The sequence below is a fragment of the Onthophagus taurus genome, chromosome 1, assembly GCF_036711975.1.
Source record: "Onthophagus taurus isolate NC chromosome 1, IU_Otau_3.0, whole genome shotgun sequence".
Classification (NCBI taxonomy): Eukaryota; Metazoa; Arthropoda; class Insecta; order Coleoptera; family Scarabaeidae; genus Onthophagus; species Onthophagus taurus.
In genome coordinates this window covers 27,598,868-27,615,193 of record NC_091966.1, presented here as the reverse complement: position 1 = coordinate 27,615,193, position 16,326 = coordinate 27,598,868, and the positions used below count along the sequence as shown (strand labels likewise).

At 33.3% G+C, this 16,326-nt stretch overlaps 1 protein-coding gene across 1 annotated transcript in view; it reads right to left on the bottom strand.

Annotated features, from left to right (window-relative positions):
- The window catches only part of LOC111427201 (zinc finger protein klumpfuss), a 47,109-nt gene extending 31,618 nt beyond the window's left edge, over window positions 1-15,491 (bottom strand). The window contains exon 1 of the mRNA XM_023062217.2: window positions 15,038-15,491. The gene's annotated coding sequence lies outside the window, so the exon portion shown is untranslated. The remainder of the gene's footprint in view (window positions 1-15,037) is intronic.
- Between the last annotated feature and the right edge of the window lie 835 nt (window positions 15,492-16,326).

Sequence of the window (16,326 nt, the reverse complement as noted above, 5' to 3'; positions counted from 1 at the left end):
AAACAAATTTGAATAATATGTTTGCGAAGATCAATTTGAAACTGAAAAGAATGGCATGAACTGTCTCCACACATATAAGTTAGCACACGACGGGTCGTGCAAAATCAAGGTAAGCCAGATCTTATCGTACCATGCCTAGACCTGACAGCGCCGTCAGTTTTGAGGCATAGACGATCGCATTTGCTTGTATGCATTAGCTCTGCCTGCAAATATGACACTTTTGCATCACAGTGTATGGGCCAGTATATGGGGATTTTCGCTCCAATATCGTACATTATGCTTGTTCACATATCCATTTAAGTAAAATGTGCACTCATCACTGAAGCAAATGTTTTTTAGTAAATTTGGATTCACAATGATCATTTCGTCATAGTTTCGCAAAATTCTAGTCGTCAGTAGTAATCGCCCTCGGCTCTAAATTTATGCAGCTTTGTCACTTTGCGTACCGACGAGTAAGAGAGTCCGGTAGATGGTGCAACCTGACGCAAAGGTAAAATGGTAACATTTCCTTTTAGTATGCCTTTTCTTGTTCTCTACCGTTTCAATTGCTTCAAATTTTTGCACAAGTTCGCGAACGTATTTATGCTCCATATGCTTATTTGGATGTCTTTGATTAAAAACTCTTGCTGTGGCACGAACACATTGCTCGGCACGAACACATTGCTCGGCACGATAAATATAGATAACTACTAGCAATAGAGTACACCATTTTTACGGAAACCAATGTAGGTGAACAACAAATGTGACAGTTAGCTAGACAAAACGTCAATAGCTTGCTTTCTTTTGTTTCCACGCTTAACTGATGAAAATTAGGATTCGATATCGCTTACCGTTCTCCTGAAGTGACAATGATAAACATATCCAGGAGCAATCTCACACAGAATTAGGAAAATCTTCCATAAAAACGACATTACCATCTCATTTAAAAATAAAAATACATTAAAAAATATTTTAGTCAACAATAAAGATAGAACGGTCACTTTGGCAAAGAGTGGTGTTTACCAACTTCAATGTGGGACCTGCTCCGCAACGTACATTGGAGAAACTGGCAGGAATTTACAAACACGGATAAAAGAACACAAAACCAATTCCAAGTCGAATTTTGGTAGACATCTGACTTTAAAACAATCACGATTTTGACGAAACAAAACATGTTAAGCTACTACACCACTTAACAAGAAGCAACCTTATGGAATACATTGAGACGTATGAGATAAATAGATTCATCAAAAACAACGCGAATCTAGTTAGCCTGAATGAACAGATTACGCCAATTTACCAACCACTATATGGATGTCTGAGGAACCCTTTCCCCAGAAGAAAGGAAGATAAGACTTAGAAAACCTTATAGTGCAAGTGGAAGAGAGGTTCGAGTTTAGAGGCGACTCGAATGCTGCACCATTTGCACCCCATGCCCCAATGTCCCATTTACTTACCTCAAGCCCCTATTTATTTAATTCTATTGATTTATTTTCCAAATTGATGTTATTCAATTTAGTCTAAGTTTATTTATTGTATGGAATTTTTCTAAGTCTTAAAGTATTTGATAGTAATTTATTTGGCTGAGTTCCTGTTTTGCAATGTAGTTGCGTTGATAATTCATTTTGATTCCGTTTTATGGTCATTTCGTTGGTTTTGTGATGATTGTCTCTTCGCTTTTGTTTATTTGTAAATGTGAGTGGAAGAGAGATTCGAGTTTGGAGACGGCTCGAACCTGCACCACTTACACCCCATGCCCCAATGTCCCTATAATACTAACACTTGGTTAGTTATTTCCCTGTTGAATTCTTGAATTTTGTAAGAAAATCTGATTAACGTTGTAAAAAGATCCTGATTTTTATCCTTGACGTGTATTTTGTTAAACCTTCTCTCCGCACGTGCAACTCAGTTAATTTAGTTTATTTTAAATCTTAAATGTTTGTATTATTCTGTTGAATATGACGTAAGTCTAAACAAGATCAATTAGTGTCAATTTGATAATGTTAATAATTATTTAATAAGTCTGTTGTACTTTGTGGGGTCTACCGAAGAAGGGTCCCGAAACCTGGTATAGACAATAAAGAAAAGAATGATCACCTCAGTATTAATTATTTGTAATTTATGTGTGTTTTTCATAAAATGTATGAAGAAAATAGGAAACGTGGACAAGTGACAAAATTAAACATTTTTGGGGAGGTATTCGTGGGGTCGCAGGGGTAAATGTCAAAAGTGTGAATCATAGGTCAAACTGTTTCCCCCTTGAAATATAAGTGGACCTGTTTTCGGAAATTTTCAATTTCCATTTTTTTCTGAAATATCTCAGGCGAATCGTTTTCAAAAAATCACCCCGTATATTAAAAAATGAGATTAAAACGTATGAAATCAATATAAAAGTCCTGTATTTATTAAAGGACATAAAATAACAAAAACGAAAAAATATTAAATGAATAAAAAAATTGGAAGCTATAACAATTAGCCAGGCTTGTAATATAATTGACCGGTGATCCGTAATTTACGAGCATCAAAGGGGTCAAGAAGTTTTACCTGCTACGAAAGAGGTCGGTAGCTGAAAATTTATTGGGGCGCCCGACGCCAGTCCGGTCCTCCTCCTCCATCCGAATCCAAACCCACACACCACCTAATTATCCCTTCGCGGCCGCGGGCCCTCCGTGCTACCGTTCGAGACTCCTCTCCCCTTTCACCTGTTGCACGTCGTAACACGCACACAAATACACCCCTTGTAACTTTTCACCGGCCACACTGAAAATGAATACTTCAAACTTGTTGCTTCTTCCGATAATCAAAAAAGTTTTAAACGATTCACATTTTTTAGTTACGAATAATTTTTGTGTGACCGCATTGTTACGGGCCAATGACACTACTGCCACCCTTAGTAGTTGGATCGCTATCGGAGAGTGGCGAACGTAAACGACGGGGGCACGTGGAGGCTGGGGCCCGACCTTGAACCCCAACGGAAACCGACCCCAACAGCGTGCGATCGATGAAGCGTCGCAATTTTCCAATTGTTTTCATTTCAAATCCCAATAGATTTTCCATCTTCAATGTTGATGTACTTTATTTCAACAAATATTAACCTCGCACGTAAGTGGATTATTAATGTTAGTTGAAAGGGTTGTTTGAAGTATGATGGATTACCGTTAGTTCAAACACGTTTTCCACGTGGAGTCTACGAATTGACCTTGAACCCGAAATGGAGAGACCGAGGCAGCGGGACTGGATCGATGGAGCACCGGCTGTTCCGGTCGTTCCTGCACGCGCCGTCGCGACGTCGGTAACCCCGACGCAGTGAAAGGGGATGGGAGAGAGTAGTAGTACGCTTTTACTATAGACAGTGAAAGCGTCGACAGCGCCCTCCAACCAGCAACAAATCGAACAAATCATCGACTCCGTATTGGGTTACTAAGCCAAGCAAGTTTCTACTTGTAATTTTCTGATCAAAATTAATTTAGGTGTTGTAAAATCATCAAATAACATGACATTTCGCCGACTACGACTACCTAGTCTATTTCCGTATTGTAACCGTCCCACAAAGCGATGGCAGAACGTTCGTCGCCAGGTGTTAGTCTACAGATGACGTGCGGCCTCGCGACGTCTGGCGTCTTATGTAAAACCGCAAAACGGTCAAATAAAAGCGCCGTCGGTCGGATGGCGGCGACGTCGCATTCTTGTCTTTATGTCGTCATATCCATCATAAGGAGACAAGGGTAGAACGTCGGTCTGCCTCGGTGCTGACGAGTAGGATTGTTGGCAAAACTCCTCGTCCGGTCCACGGTTAATTTGTAGGCGTGTTTGCTTTGATATGGAAACCAAAAAATTGTCCCATTTACCCGACGGGACGAGTACCAGTAAATTATTACTATCGTTTATTATACGTTTCTCGGACATCTTAAGGGCGCCTAAGTAGAGAACTCAATGTGATAATGTTAAAATAAAACAAAAAAAAATTGTGATTTTTTAAAATTCTTTAAAGGACGACGCCCTAGCTTGTCTGGTATCGACCGAAAAAGGCAACCACTCGTGTACGGTTTAGGTCAAGGTTGCTTTAAGCGTCGCGACGTCGCTATTCTACAAGTGCCCCACCTTCAGATATAATTAACACTAGGGAGGAGCTATAAAAATTTACAAAAATATATCAACACTCTATAATTATCATTTTTATATCGAAATCAATGGTTAGCGTTCAAATCAATCAAATTAATTATTCAAATTAAGTTCAGGTTGATATCTTTAACTGTGTTATTAAGTTGAATGCATTTGCTACTACAAGCAGTTTCCATACTTGTTACGCTGTACATGCGTCTTATTTGTTCATATCACTTTCAAACCAATAATTTGATATTTCAATTTAAACTCATAGCATTTACGTGTAAAATAATTCATGCTACGTCTTTTTCTAAATAAAACCGCAATAAAATTTATTCACAAAACCAAACTCTTTTAACAACACATTTAATAAAGTTATAAGCAGAAAACAGTAATTCTGATAAACACAAAAATTAAACTGTGTGTAACCACAATTAGAAGCATTTGTGGTAAATACAATTTTAAAAATTTATTGTAACATTGTAAATAATTGTGTTATGGGGTTTATGGATAGCAACTTTGTTAGTTAACGTCTAATCAAATTGATAATAATATACGTACATTGAATTTTATATACGACATATCAATTGAGAACCTAAATCACATAATATCTTGTCTAAGAATCAAATAAATTTCAATTAATCGTACCAATCATTTTCCAATATAATATTGATGGAGATTTCAAGACTTTTATTAATTTCAATGTCGAATACGTCGCTGGGCAGAGAGACTATGGTCGATAGGCCAACATTTTATAGATATATTTAGTGTTTCCTTTTTTTATTTCATGTTGTAGTTATTTTAATTTGCCTGTTGGACTAAATATTGTTCTCTCTCTGTCAATGTCAAATTCAAATTCTTGAATAAATACAAAAAATAGTTATCTATATATACAAATGTTTATATTTCTGAATTCATCGTCGCACCAACATGATTAGGATGTTGAGAACTGTTTTTCCTAATTTGTGTTTTTTCAAATGTATAATCTGCAATTTTTAAATCAACCTATCTTTCTAAGAGAAATAATTCACTAAATGTGAGCTTTTCACAAATCTCTTTTGGCAATTTGAAAGCAGCACAGTAAAATTGATTTCGTATAGCTGGAGTTGGCAAAAAGGATATTGTAATAAGTAAATAACACAACATTATCCATAGTTAAGCGAGCTTATCTATAACCTAGCAACATTAACAATTAGATATAGAATTCTCCTATTCTACACGATACATAGGATTGTTTACAACTTCTCCAAGTGATTTTCATACATAACAGGTTAAACTAATTGGTCGATTATTATTAGCAGAAGTGGATTTTTTATTTTCATTAAAAAAGAAACTTTGTTGAAATGTTCAAATGAAAGGGGCGAAAAATATGAGAATTGTCAAAAACGTATTTAACCAACAACGTTTAAGACTTTATGATAAACAACCAATTCTTGATTTTATTTTTTTAAATTACAAACAATCCTAGTTTTCCATAAGTTATTTGCCACTATTTAGTTACAATAAGATTCCAAGGAGAAGGTATTTGTAACATTTTTTTATAAGGACACACTTATCTCAGATCTAGGAGTTAAAGAATGATAGTGATGCTGCAAGGGTTCTTGTGTAAAACAAACACATTTTAACATTTTTACATCATACATTGATATAAAAAGTTGCAAAATTGTGTTTTTGGTGGCAATAAATTTTTAAGATGCTGAAAGAATCTAATTTCGAAGGGTCAGAAGAATGATATCTATCTTTAGTGATATATATAGATTATACGTTTGAAGAAACGCCTACCAGTTTTAGTAAATATCACGGAAAAGATTGAAAAGAATTATGTAAGCTCTTCAACAGCGAAAAATAACTTATTTGTCAAAGATATATGACAGTCAGATATAGGACGACTACTAGGATGCCAAAACAAAAATCTTATCCTTCAAAAGACAATGTATCGAAATTGAAAACAAAAATTGATTTGCGGTCATTATTAGATTATCCTCTAAATGTTTTTAGAGCATCAAACGATTGTTTTCGATAGTTTTTATCACAAAATAGTGAGCCTATTTTAATTGGGAAATGAGAGTCTAAAGATTATAAAAAATAACACATAAAATTAAAGGCAATATGATAATATAGTTCGAATTTTTGCTTCTGATAACCTAAAGATAATCTGTTGACTTTAAATAGTTTTATTGTTGGTTTGGGTTTGTTAGAGCGCAATGCATAATACAATTGTGGCATTCTCTGCATATTCTTGCAACAGTGTGTAAGCGCAGTTCAATTGATTATAAAAAGGCGAGGTGTGAATCATGATCAATCATAACGAAAGCTTAAATAAAGTCAAGGAGTTCAAGAACGGTCAGCTTCTGATTACCCATCGCAATCCGCAGCGTCATCGATCATCTGAACCAAACCGGTGGAATGATATTTATGGAATTTGGGTTGATAAGCATCAAGAACTGGATTACCTATGAAATATTCGAAGAGTTCTATACAAAACACAAGCATTCCTAATTACCAAAAAGACATTAATTATTCGTTATGGTTTTAGAGCCGAATTAAAAAGCATTGCTTTATTAGATTAAACAACAGATTCGTATTCCGCGGGCAAGCAAACTTCAATTACGGCTTTAAAAATTTAAATTTCGATAATACATAGATATATTATTAAATATTAAATTTCCAAATTTGATAAGTTTACCCAACGCGAATTCAATGTAAATCGCAAATTCGTATTCACCAGATAAATTTATTTTAAAATCGTTAAAGAACACGATCCGCATATTTTCAATTAATGGCTTAAAATAAAATGTATGCATTTACATAAATTATACGTTAAATTGCAAACGATCTTCATTTTGATGAAGTCATTCGTTTCATAATTCAAAATATACAGTGAATTTGTGTTCAGGTTAAACGTCTCTTAGAAGCTCAGAAAACGATGCAGAAATATAATTAATGGACTTGTAAATGAAACGTACACAACAATAGAAATTGTACGGTAAATCGCAAACTATTCCAGTTTAGTAATAATAGTAGAACTTTTTAAGTAAAGTAGAATAAATAATAATTATAGTAACATGTATTTTGTTTAAGCTTTTATAATCTAAAAAGAAAATGTGAATCCGCAATGTTTTTCTTAAAGAACTTTAGAGTTTAGACTTCTATATTTTAGAGTCATTTTCAAAAAATCATAACACATCGATTTTTTAAGATACTGAAATGAAGTTTTTACCGAATTATAAAGCAAAGTACACACTTTTTAATAAAAAAAAACGTTCTGGCGTATCTCGATTCGTATTTGAAATAATACGTTTCAAATTAAATCGTGTGTGTTAATTTTTTAATATCTTAGTCATTTTCAAAAAAATCATAACACATCGATTTTTTAAGATACTGAAATGAAGCTTTCACCAAATTATAAAGCAAAGATAGCACATTTTAATTATAAGAAAAGTTCTGGCGTATCTCGATTAGTTTTTGAGATAATACGTTTCAAATTAAATCGTATGTGTTAATTTTTTAATATATTAGAGTAATTTTCAAAAAATCATAACAAATCGATTTTTTAAGATACTGAAATGAAGCTTTTACCACATTATAAAGCAAAGTTCGCACTTTTTAATTAACAGAAAAGTTCTGGCGTATCTCGATTAGTTTTTGAGATAATACGTTTCGAATTGAATCTTGTATATTAATTTTTTAATATCTAGGAGTCATTTTCAAAAAATCATAATAAATCGATTTATTAAAATGCCGAAATGAAACTTTTACCAAATGATAAAATAAACTACGCACTTTCTAATAAAAGAAAAAGTTCTGATGTATCTCGTTTATGAGATAAAACGTTTCCAATTGACATTGAACAACAATGCATAAAAGTCTTTATTAATTCTGTCGTTATTAGACGATACAAAAGGTGGACTCGGAGATACGGGTATCGTTAATATTAGATTTTGGTAATCTAATATTGTATCTTATGTTAACACCATTACTTGATTTGGCTCAAATCGAGAAAAAGAAATATTTTGTTCCAATTACATTCACTTTCAGAATAATCGGAGTCATTAGATGTTGAAAGATTTTGAAAATCAGAACAAGGTTTGAAAATTTTGATTTGTTTAAAAAACCAGTGATTAACGAATCTTGCTGATAATACTGAAAGGGAGATTAGATTTCACAAAGAACATTGCATTGAAAAGGCATAGATGCTGTGCAAAAAGCGTTTATCACAGGCGACTTTGAAACAGGAATTCAACCGAAGCAGGAATCATGCAACAATAATTTAGTTTGTTAGTTTCTCTAAAGAACTCATTTTTTATATTTAATTAATGAAAGTTTTAATCCATGCTGAATGTTTTTTTCGAATCTATGAAACGCAATTTTTGAGAACCTCCCTATTAATTTCCAAATAATTCACCAAGTCATTTTTAATTCAACATCAATATTTTCAAGTCATTTCCGCGTCGTCCGCGATTAATCAACCGGACACGGTCGATTGCCCAGCGTATAATTCACGTCGAGAAAGAAATAAATAGAAGAGGTTGACGCCGTCGCTTGCAACTCATCTACTTCTACTACACAAAATGAAAAATTGATCTGTAAGAAAGAACCCGTCGGTCGACGTAACTTTGTGACAGCGAGAAAAATGAGAACGGAGAGTTTTTAAACGCGTGTAGTATAGCTGTTAATACAGTTTTATATTAAGACGTTTATTCGAATGAAGAAAACAGGTGCTATGATTTTTCATGTCTCTATTTAAAACCCACCAACCCGCTACGTAAAACGAAAAAAAAATTAAGGTCCTATTTATATTACAAAACGGTTACTACATAACTTCGCGGTTACTCCGCTACCTGTTGTCGTCGTTTAATTATAGAATGACCCGAGATGATGGTCATCGAAAAAGAATCATCCAACAACCTTTCGAGGACATGCACCTATACAAACAACGTGTGAACCAAACCGAACCGAGAAAGAAAATGTTTATGATAGCGTGACAACGTTTAGCATGCTAATGAGATGGACAAAGCGTGGGCGTAAATATTGTTGTTTAATCGTTTAAATACTAGTACGTACGATTCTCAGAAAGACATTATCATTGCACACCATCAAGCTGTGAATCGTCGCTATTTAATATTTAACTCTCAGGATATGTTGCTTATCGATGTCAATTGAAGTGTTTGGAAGAAATAACGGGTAAATTGGTGCTGGTGAATGGTTCGAAAATATACAAGAAGAGTAATGGTAGTAAAGGTGTAAGTATGAGGACCATCTAAACGTCGAGAGGGGCTTTTACGAGACGCTAATAAGTTGACAAACAACCTGCGAAGCGTAAGCGATAATTACAGCGTGAGATGTTCGTCGTTATGGATGCTCGTGATATTTATGGACGGGTTTATTTCTCTTTGGTTTCGTAAGAAATAAATATTTTTAGTATTCGCGTTACTTTTGATGACGACCATTTTAAATGTAATCAAAAATTTTATGAAATAATAAGATTTTGTGCAAAAAGTAGAATTGATTTTTGATTTTTTCAAGATAATCTTATACAACATTTTAAAAATAATTGAAATGACGACAAACAAATTAATTTTTCTCGCAATTTCTCACGTGCCGTTCCGTAATTATTCGCAATAAATCAACAATTTCAGTAAATTGGACTTCCTACGCACACGTTGCCCCGTAATTATTAACCGGAGTAATAAATACAATAATGAACCGAGCAGAGAGATATGATCTATTGCGAGAGCTGGGTTCACTCGGACCATCCGGGTTTCGGGACGCGCTTTCCTTTCGGTAAATTAACGTCCAAACTGTTTATTATCTTAATTAAAAATGATACCGAACCGGTCCCGGCCCTTTTTGCTCCTGTTGCTGCCCTCAACTCTCTTTTTCGGACTTGGTTTCGTTCTGGTATCTCATAATAAAAGAACGATAATTATAAATATGTGAGTACAGTAAAACCTCTTACCTCCTACTTTCTAGTTCTAGGTCTAGTGTTGGTTCTAGTTTTAATTGTTAGTCAGCGCTGACGTCACGAACGGTCCTTCGAAGTGTGCACCTATTCCTGGGATGTAGTACTCTTAGATTCTACCATATCCTTGGTAAAAATTTAAACCCACGTAGAATAAACGCAACTGTGTGGATAGTTGTCCGAATTTTTATGCATTAAAATTATTCATATAACGAACTTCTGGCTATAACGGACCTTCCCTTCGGTGTATTAATCCGTTATATCGAGTTTTTACTGTATTAATATTTGTTATTGTAAATCGCGCGTAAAACTGGGTTAAATGTTTTGTCCATAAATGGTGCACATTAATTAGAATAACAAATTCACGCGTACTGTAACTATGTAAATATCAAAAATTTACATGATATCGTTTGTCGCGTGCTGGTATCAATAAATAATTGGTTTCTAGCATCCATAAAACGCAAGAACCTCTACGTTTTATACAATATTATACAGTTTACATAGTTTTTCTTACATACTAGTTCCGTGTATATTAAAAAGAAGTACGTTGATTTACTGGCAAGCGATTTCTATTTTCGAAACGGCCTTGGGACTTTCAATTCTAACACCTACAACGACTTATAAAGCCCGCGACACGCGTTATTAAACTCTAACGGACGTCGTTTATCAAAAAAAAAACCTGTAGGGAAAAAACCTGTAGCCGCAAAATGCTAAATAAAATTGAAAATTTTGTGGCGCCGCTCTCCGGGTTAATAAACGAATAAAAACCGCTAATAATAATGATAATAACGGTTAATCAAAAAAAGTTTTCATCATCATTGTCGAGGGAGTATTTGGCTTTATAGAAATCATTATGGTCGGATACAATGCTGTCAGTCAGACGAGGCGCGTTTGCATAACCCTTTGTTGACACCTACTTGACAAATAGACGGTACCGAATCAAAAGAGTCGGCACTTTTTCAAAGAACCCGGAGCTGCGTTGATGATGGGCCATTTATATGGCTGCGTTTATATGACGAACCCGTCAAATACAACTGATTTATATTCATGTGTATAAGAGGCGATTATAGTATTCCCTTCAATCATTCTTTTTATTTAATAATTTAACACGTCAAATCAAGTTATTAATTTTTTTCTTCAACTCTCTTTATTACGTTAACAAACTTTATCTAACTTTATTAGTTAATCTAAACATACATTAATTTATCTTTAACTTCTGTTTTACATTCCCCAAATTCTAACAAATCTTTACATTCTAATTAATCTCATTGTTTAAATTCGTAATTAATGGGATGTGCAATAAAACGATGGTTTTTACGAGGTTAAAGGCGTTACCGGGAGAGAAAGAGTTTTAAATTAACCAGGACCACGGTGATTTAAGAATAAGGATCCGTCGGATTCGGTCGTGATCGAGGATTCACGCACGAAAGGGTTAAGTGGATTAATCCGAGCACACGCCTGTTTAATTGATCACGATATTACGGCACGTCAGTTCTATTAAATGACACCGAGCGTCGAGTCTAATCTAATTTATTATCTCCTCACGAATGGACCGGACCGTAAACAATCTCTCAAGCACAGCCTTAGGAATTAAGCAATATGACTAAGCTTTCTCCAGATTTTTTTTTAATTTTTCGATTATACGTGGGGGGCAAATAATTAAAATAGAAGAAGACATTTAAATTTTAAATAAATTAAAATCAAGATGTATTCTTTGGATAGAGTTATAAAGATTTATATTTTTTATAAAGTTTTCATTCAAACTCCCCTAGTTTGATATCAATTTCCTATGATATCAGAAATTATTTGTAGAACTACATCCAGGGTTCTGATTTTTAATGTAAAAAAAGAATTTGCTGCGCAGGAAGAAGTCGTACAGAACAAATCTAGCAATCTTGGTGGTCAAAGAAGGAGGGTATAGTGTATATAGCATATTTGTGGAAAAATAACTCATGTTTGAATTGAGTTGGATCAACAGTGTCGGGAAATCTGATCGGTACAGAAAAATTGCTTAACTCTTACAACCGTACTGGTACAAAAGTAAATCTCTTAAATTTTCAATCAAAATGATTTATTATGAGTAGTATCGATAAATTGGATCAACTTTTAGCTGGCTACAAAATAGATCATCAAAGCAACAAGTGTAAGCAACATCATATTTATCTACTATATAAAAACCAATATATCTGCCTAGTAGAATAACCGCAAAAGATTTCAGAAGGGCTGTTGTAGACACTCTTGTAGGTCCAGTTTTAATATCTACTTTCAAAAGGATTAAGGATTAAGTTGCGCATCAGTCTAAGCGTGGACCAAGAAGAAGAAACCAAAGGTTTAAATAGCACCAAGGCAAAGCCGGTGTGCAATGATGTAGTGGCTACTTGTCAGATATCACTTTGTTTAGGGAAACTAAAATCGTACTTGCAAGCTTATTACAGTAAATATTTTTTAATTTTTGTTTTCTATTTAAAGAACATATGTTTATTTTTGTTAACATCATTGTTTTTTTTTGTAGAATTTGCAGAATACGAGTACAACAAAAATAAATACGAAAACTAGATGTAGAATATTTTATTTTTATGCAAATGGAGCGGTGGTACAAAAAGTCGACATCCAATTTGTTAAAAAACTGTATGCTTTGATGAAATATCTTAAGTTCAACTTATTTCAATTTTGCTCAAGTTCAGCAAAATTTTATGTCAAATATCTGCTCCAGTAAAAGTTAAAATTGTAACGAACCAGAAAAGAGTTCTTTACTGTTCATATACACACATTTATCTGTGGATATTGGATCCCTTCTCCCAATGTGCATTTTGATGTCTCAACACGAACAATTCTTTTATTTACTCGTCCAATTAGTGTAAATGGGACCAAAAAAGGTGTTTTTGACAAAGCCTTCATCGTGGTTACAAAATTATTGTAATTACTCACAAAATTGCGTTCGTTTAAGAAAGTTGTTGATAAGCTTTATTTTATAGGGATGATTTTTCTTTGTGCTTTTTAATATTTAATGTGTGATTGATTTATCAATATCAAGCTTCGGCCCAATATCAAAAAAAATTGAATTTGGGTTTTCTTACAACTTCAATCTCACTCTTTAACTAAACTTTTTAATGCTCAACAAATTTTTCTTCCTCTACTTTAACGTAATTTTTTTATGTAATTATTGTTAATATTTATTATCACATATCAGAAGTAATAAAAATGGGAATTGGTATTTGAAAACAGCATCGATGAAAATAAAGATTTAAAGATACAAGTAAAGAATACAATTCTTTACATTTTGCGATTTTTCTTGAAATCATATATTTTTATACCTTACTTTACGAGCATACTGTATATCTATATCTAATAAATCCTTTTCATCTTCGTATCTTGCGATAAAAAATACAAACCGCAGACTTTTACACTTTTTATTTGTACAATTTTACCAAAGAAATTGGATAATTTTTATAAAAACTTTAATTGTTACAAATCGTGTCGATTGTTGTGGTGGTAGGAGTTAGGTTCATAATATATTTTAAGTCTCTATAATCAAACGTAAAATTGCTCCAACAAGGGATTTATCATGAAACTTATAACTCAAGAGATTGATAAATTATAGATGGTTTAATAAAAAATGTTGATCGATTTTTACTCATTTCACGGAAACATTAATTAATCATTTCTAATTGTTATTATATAACCAGTACATCAGATTCTTAAAATGAATATAGAAGAAATTCTAACATTTTAAAAGACTACTTCTTTTAATAATTTTGAGGTAAAACCTAGTAATTATGAGAATTGTTATAAATCTTGTCGATTGTTATGGTGGTAGGAATTAGGTTCATAATATATTTTAAGTCTTTCTATAATTAAACGTAAAATTGCTCTAACAAGGGTTTTATCATGAAACTTATAACTCAAGAGATTGATAAATTATAGATGGTTCAATAAAAAAATGTGATCGATTTTTTCTACACATTTCTAATTGTTATTATATAACCAGTACATCAGATTCTTAAAATTAATATAGAAGAAATTCTAACATTTGAAAAGACTACTTCTTTTTAATAATTTTTAAGTAAAACCTAGTAATTATGAGATTACACACAGTAGAATACAATAGAGAAAAAGTGTTTTATGAGAACCATTTCTTAGAAAAAACTTAGAAAAACCTAGACAAATTAAAAATTACGTAATTAAAATCAGTTTTACCTAATAAGTGCTATAATAAGTTGTTAAGTGGAATAGTTGTACTTATTACGCACTGAATAAGCCATAATTTTTTTCTGATATCAGAACATAAAAATGGTACTATTATAAAAAGTGCTACAATTAAAATAAATCGTTCATTCAAGATAGATTTAGAGTTCTACATTAACATAAATTATTGCTTGTTTTATATGACTTATTTTAAACGATCAAAGTTAAACAAGTTATTGTAGATTAAGTTGTATGAATTGTTTTTTATTAAGATAATTTAATTTTAGACAATCCTTTTTCAAGGATTTTTCGATTACTTGATTTAACATCATATTTAAGTGGAATCTAAAAATTTGTGATAAATAAAACCAACATTCAACTTAAAATTGTACTCTTCCAAATAAATTACCAAATAAGATTTGCGAACTTTGCAGGGAATTTAGCAAAGAATATTTAGTACTTATAGACTAAATTGAGTTATTTTAAACGATCAAAGTTAAACAAGGTATTGAAGATTATTGTTTTTTATTAATCTTTTAGGAAATGGTTTTGGGAACAAGTTATTGTAAAGATTTCAAAAATTTTAAGATTTAATTTAAATTTAGACAATCCTTCTTCAAGGGTTTCTTGTGATAAAGTTTAAACCAACATTAGACATAAAATTGTACTCTTCCAAATAAGATTTGCGAACTTTGCAGGGAATTTAGCGAAGGATTTTTAGTACTTATAGACCTTCGATTAACGATAATCTTTTTACAACTTATGATTTGCAAATTTTGACTGAAAATAACTGAAAAATAGACTCACCTTAATTCCTATTAAAAATTTTGTTATAAATCGTTTAAATTAAACGACAACAACATCAACAACATGTAGAGAACTTGTATAAGTAGTAATCAGCAAATAAGGCACTGTCGTTCTTGTTCATATTCTTCGGGTGGTTTTGACTTTCACGTGCGACGTCGGCGAAGACCTTATCGACACTGCTCTTAATTCTTAAAAATATTTAATTTTATATTTAAATCGTCACATATCACTTCTTCGCCAAACGAGTATCACTAAAGAAAAAGTTATTCGCGAGTCGCGTTTTTCGGAGACGACGTCGAATTCGGTTTTTGACGTGTATACTTTGTGAGATGTTTCTCGATCGGGGTGCTAAGCGTTTCGACGCCGACCTGTCGGTAGCCGGCCGAAGACTGAGTGATCTTTGCGATCGGGATCGCGAACGGCGGCTTCGTCCGAGACGGACGCTGATTCGTCGTGCTCGGAGGTTCTGCCTCCGCAACGCGGCGCCGCCCCACCTTCTTTTGGAATACTGTTAGAGGTAAGTAGTTAAAAGTAGTAGGGTCGCCGACTGCCCGCCGGTTGAGTGCGGTTTGGCTTTTGCGCTCGGTAGACCCTGGAGGTAGTAGAACTTTCTGAGGTAGTAGTAGTACTGAGTGGCTGCGCCCACTACGACGAGGTGGATAGATGGAGGGACATCGACACCCGCCGTTTAAATACTCTTCAGACAACAGTTTCGAAATGAATGAGAATACTTCACAAACATAAAGTAACTCTAATCTTACATTATACAGACCTAAAATGCTTTTGCAAATATGAAAAGAACACTAAAACTAACACTAGCACTTAGAACTTCACGACAAGTTCGAACTTCGAACTTGTTTCTGAAGAAAGTTGCAAAATAGCATCCGAAACGTTAAACATTTTTTCAGAAAACGTACGACTTAACCCGAAAGTTTCTAGTTCTAAGTCTAGTGTAGTTCGAGTGATAGTGCTAGTGTTAGTTCTAGTTTTCGGTGATTATTGCTGAACATATCAAGCTTTAATGAATCATTAAAAAGAGTTCTAATATTTCTTGGAAATTTTAAAAATCTCGTGGAACCCAAGTATAAATATCTGAACTGTTTAACCCATTTAGTCCCACTGGTGTGAATACGCACCAGCATTTTTAAAATTATTTTACAATCATATACTTCCAGATTTGAAGGTTGTTAGGCTATACATGCATAATTCTTGTTATTTAAACCATATTTGCATCAATTTTTTTCGATTGACAATTTCTGTTTAAAATATACAATAAAAATAAAACTATT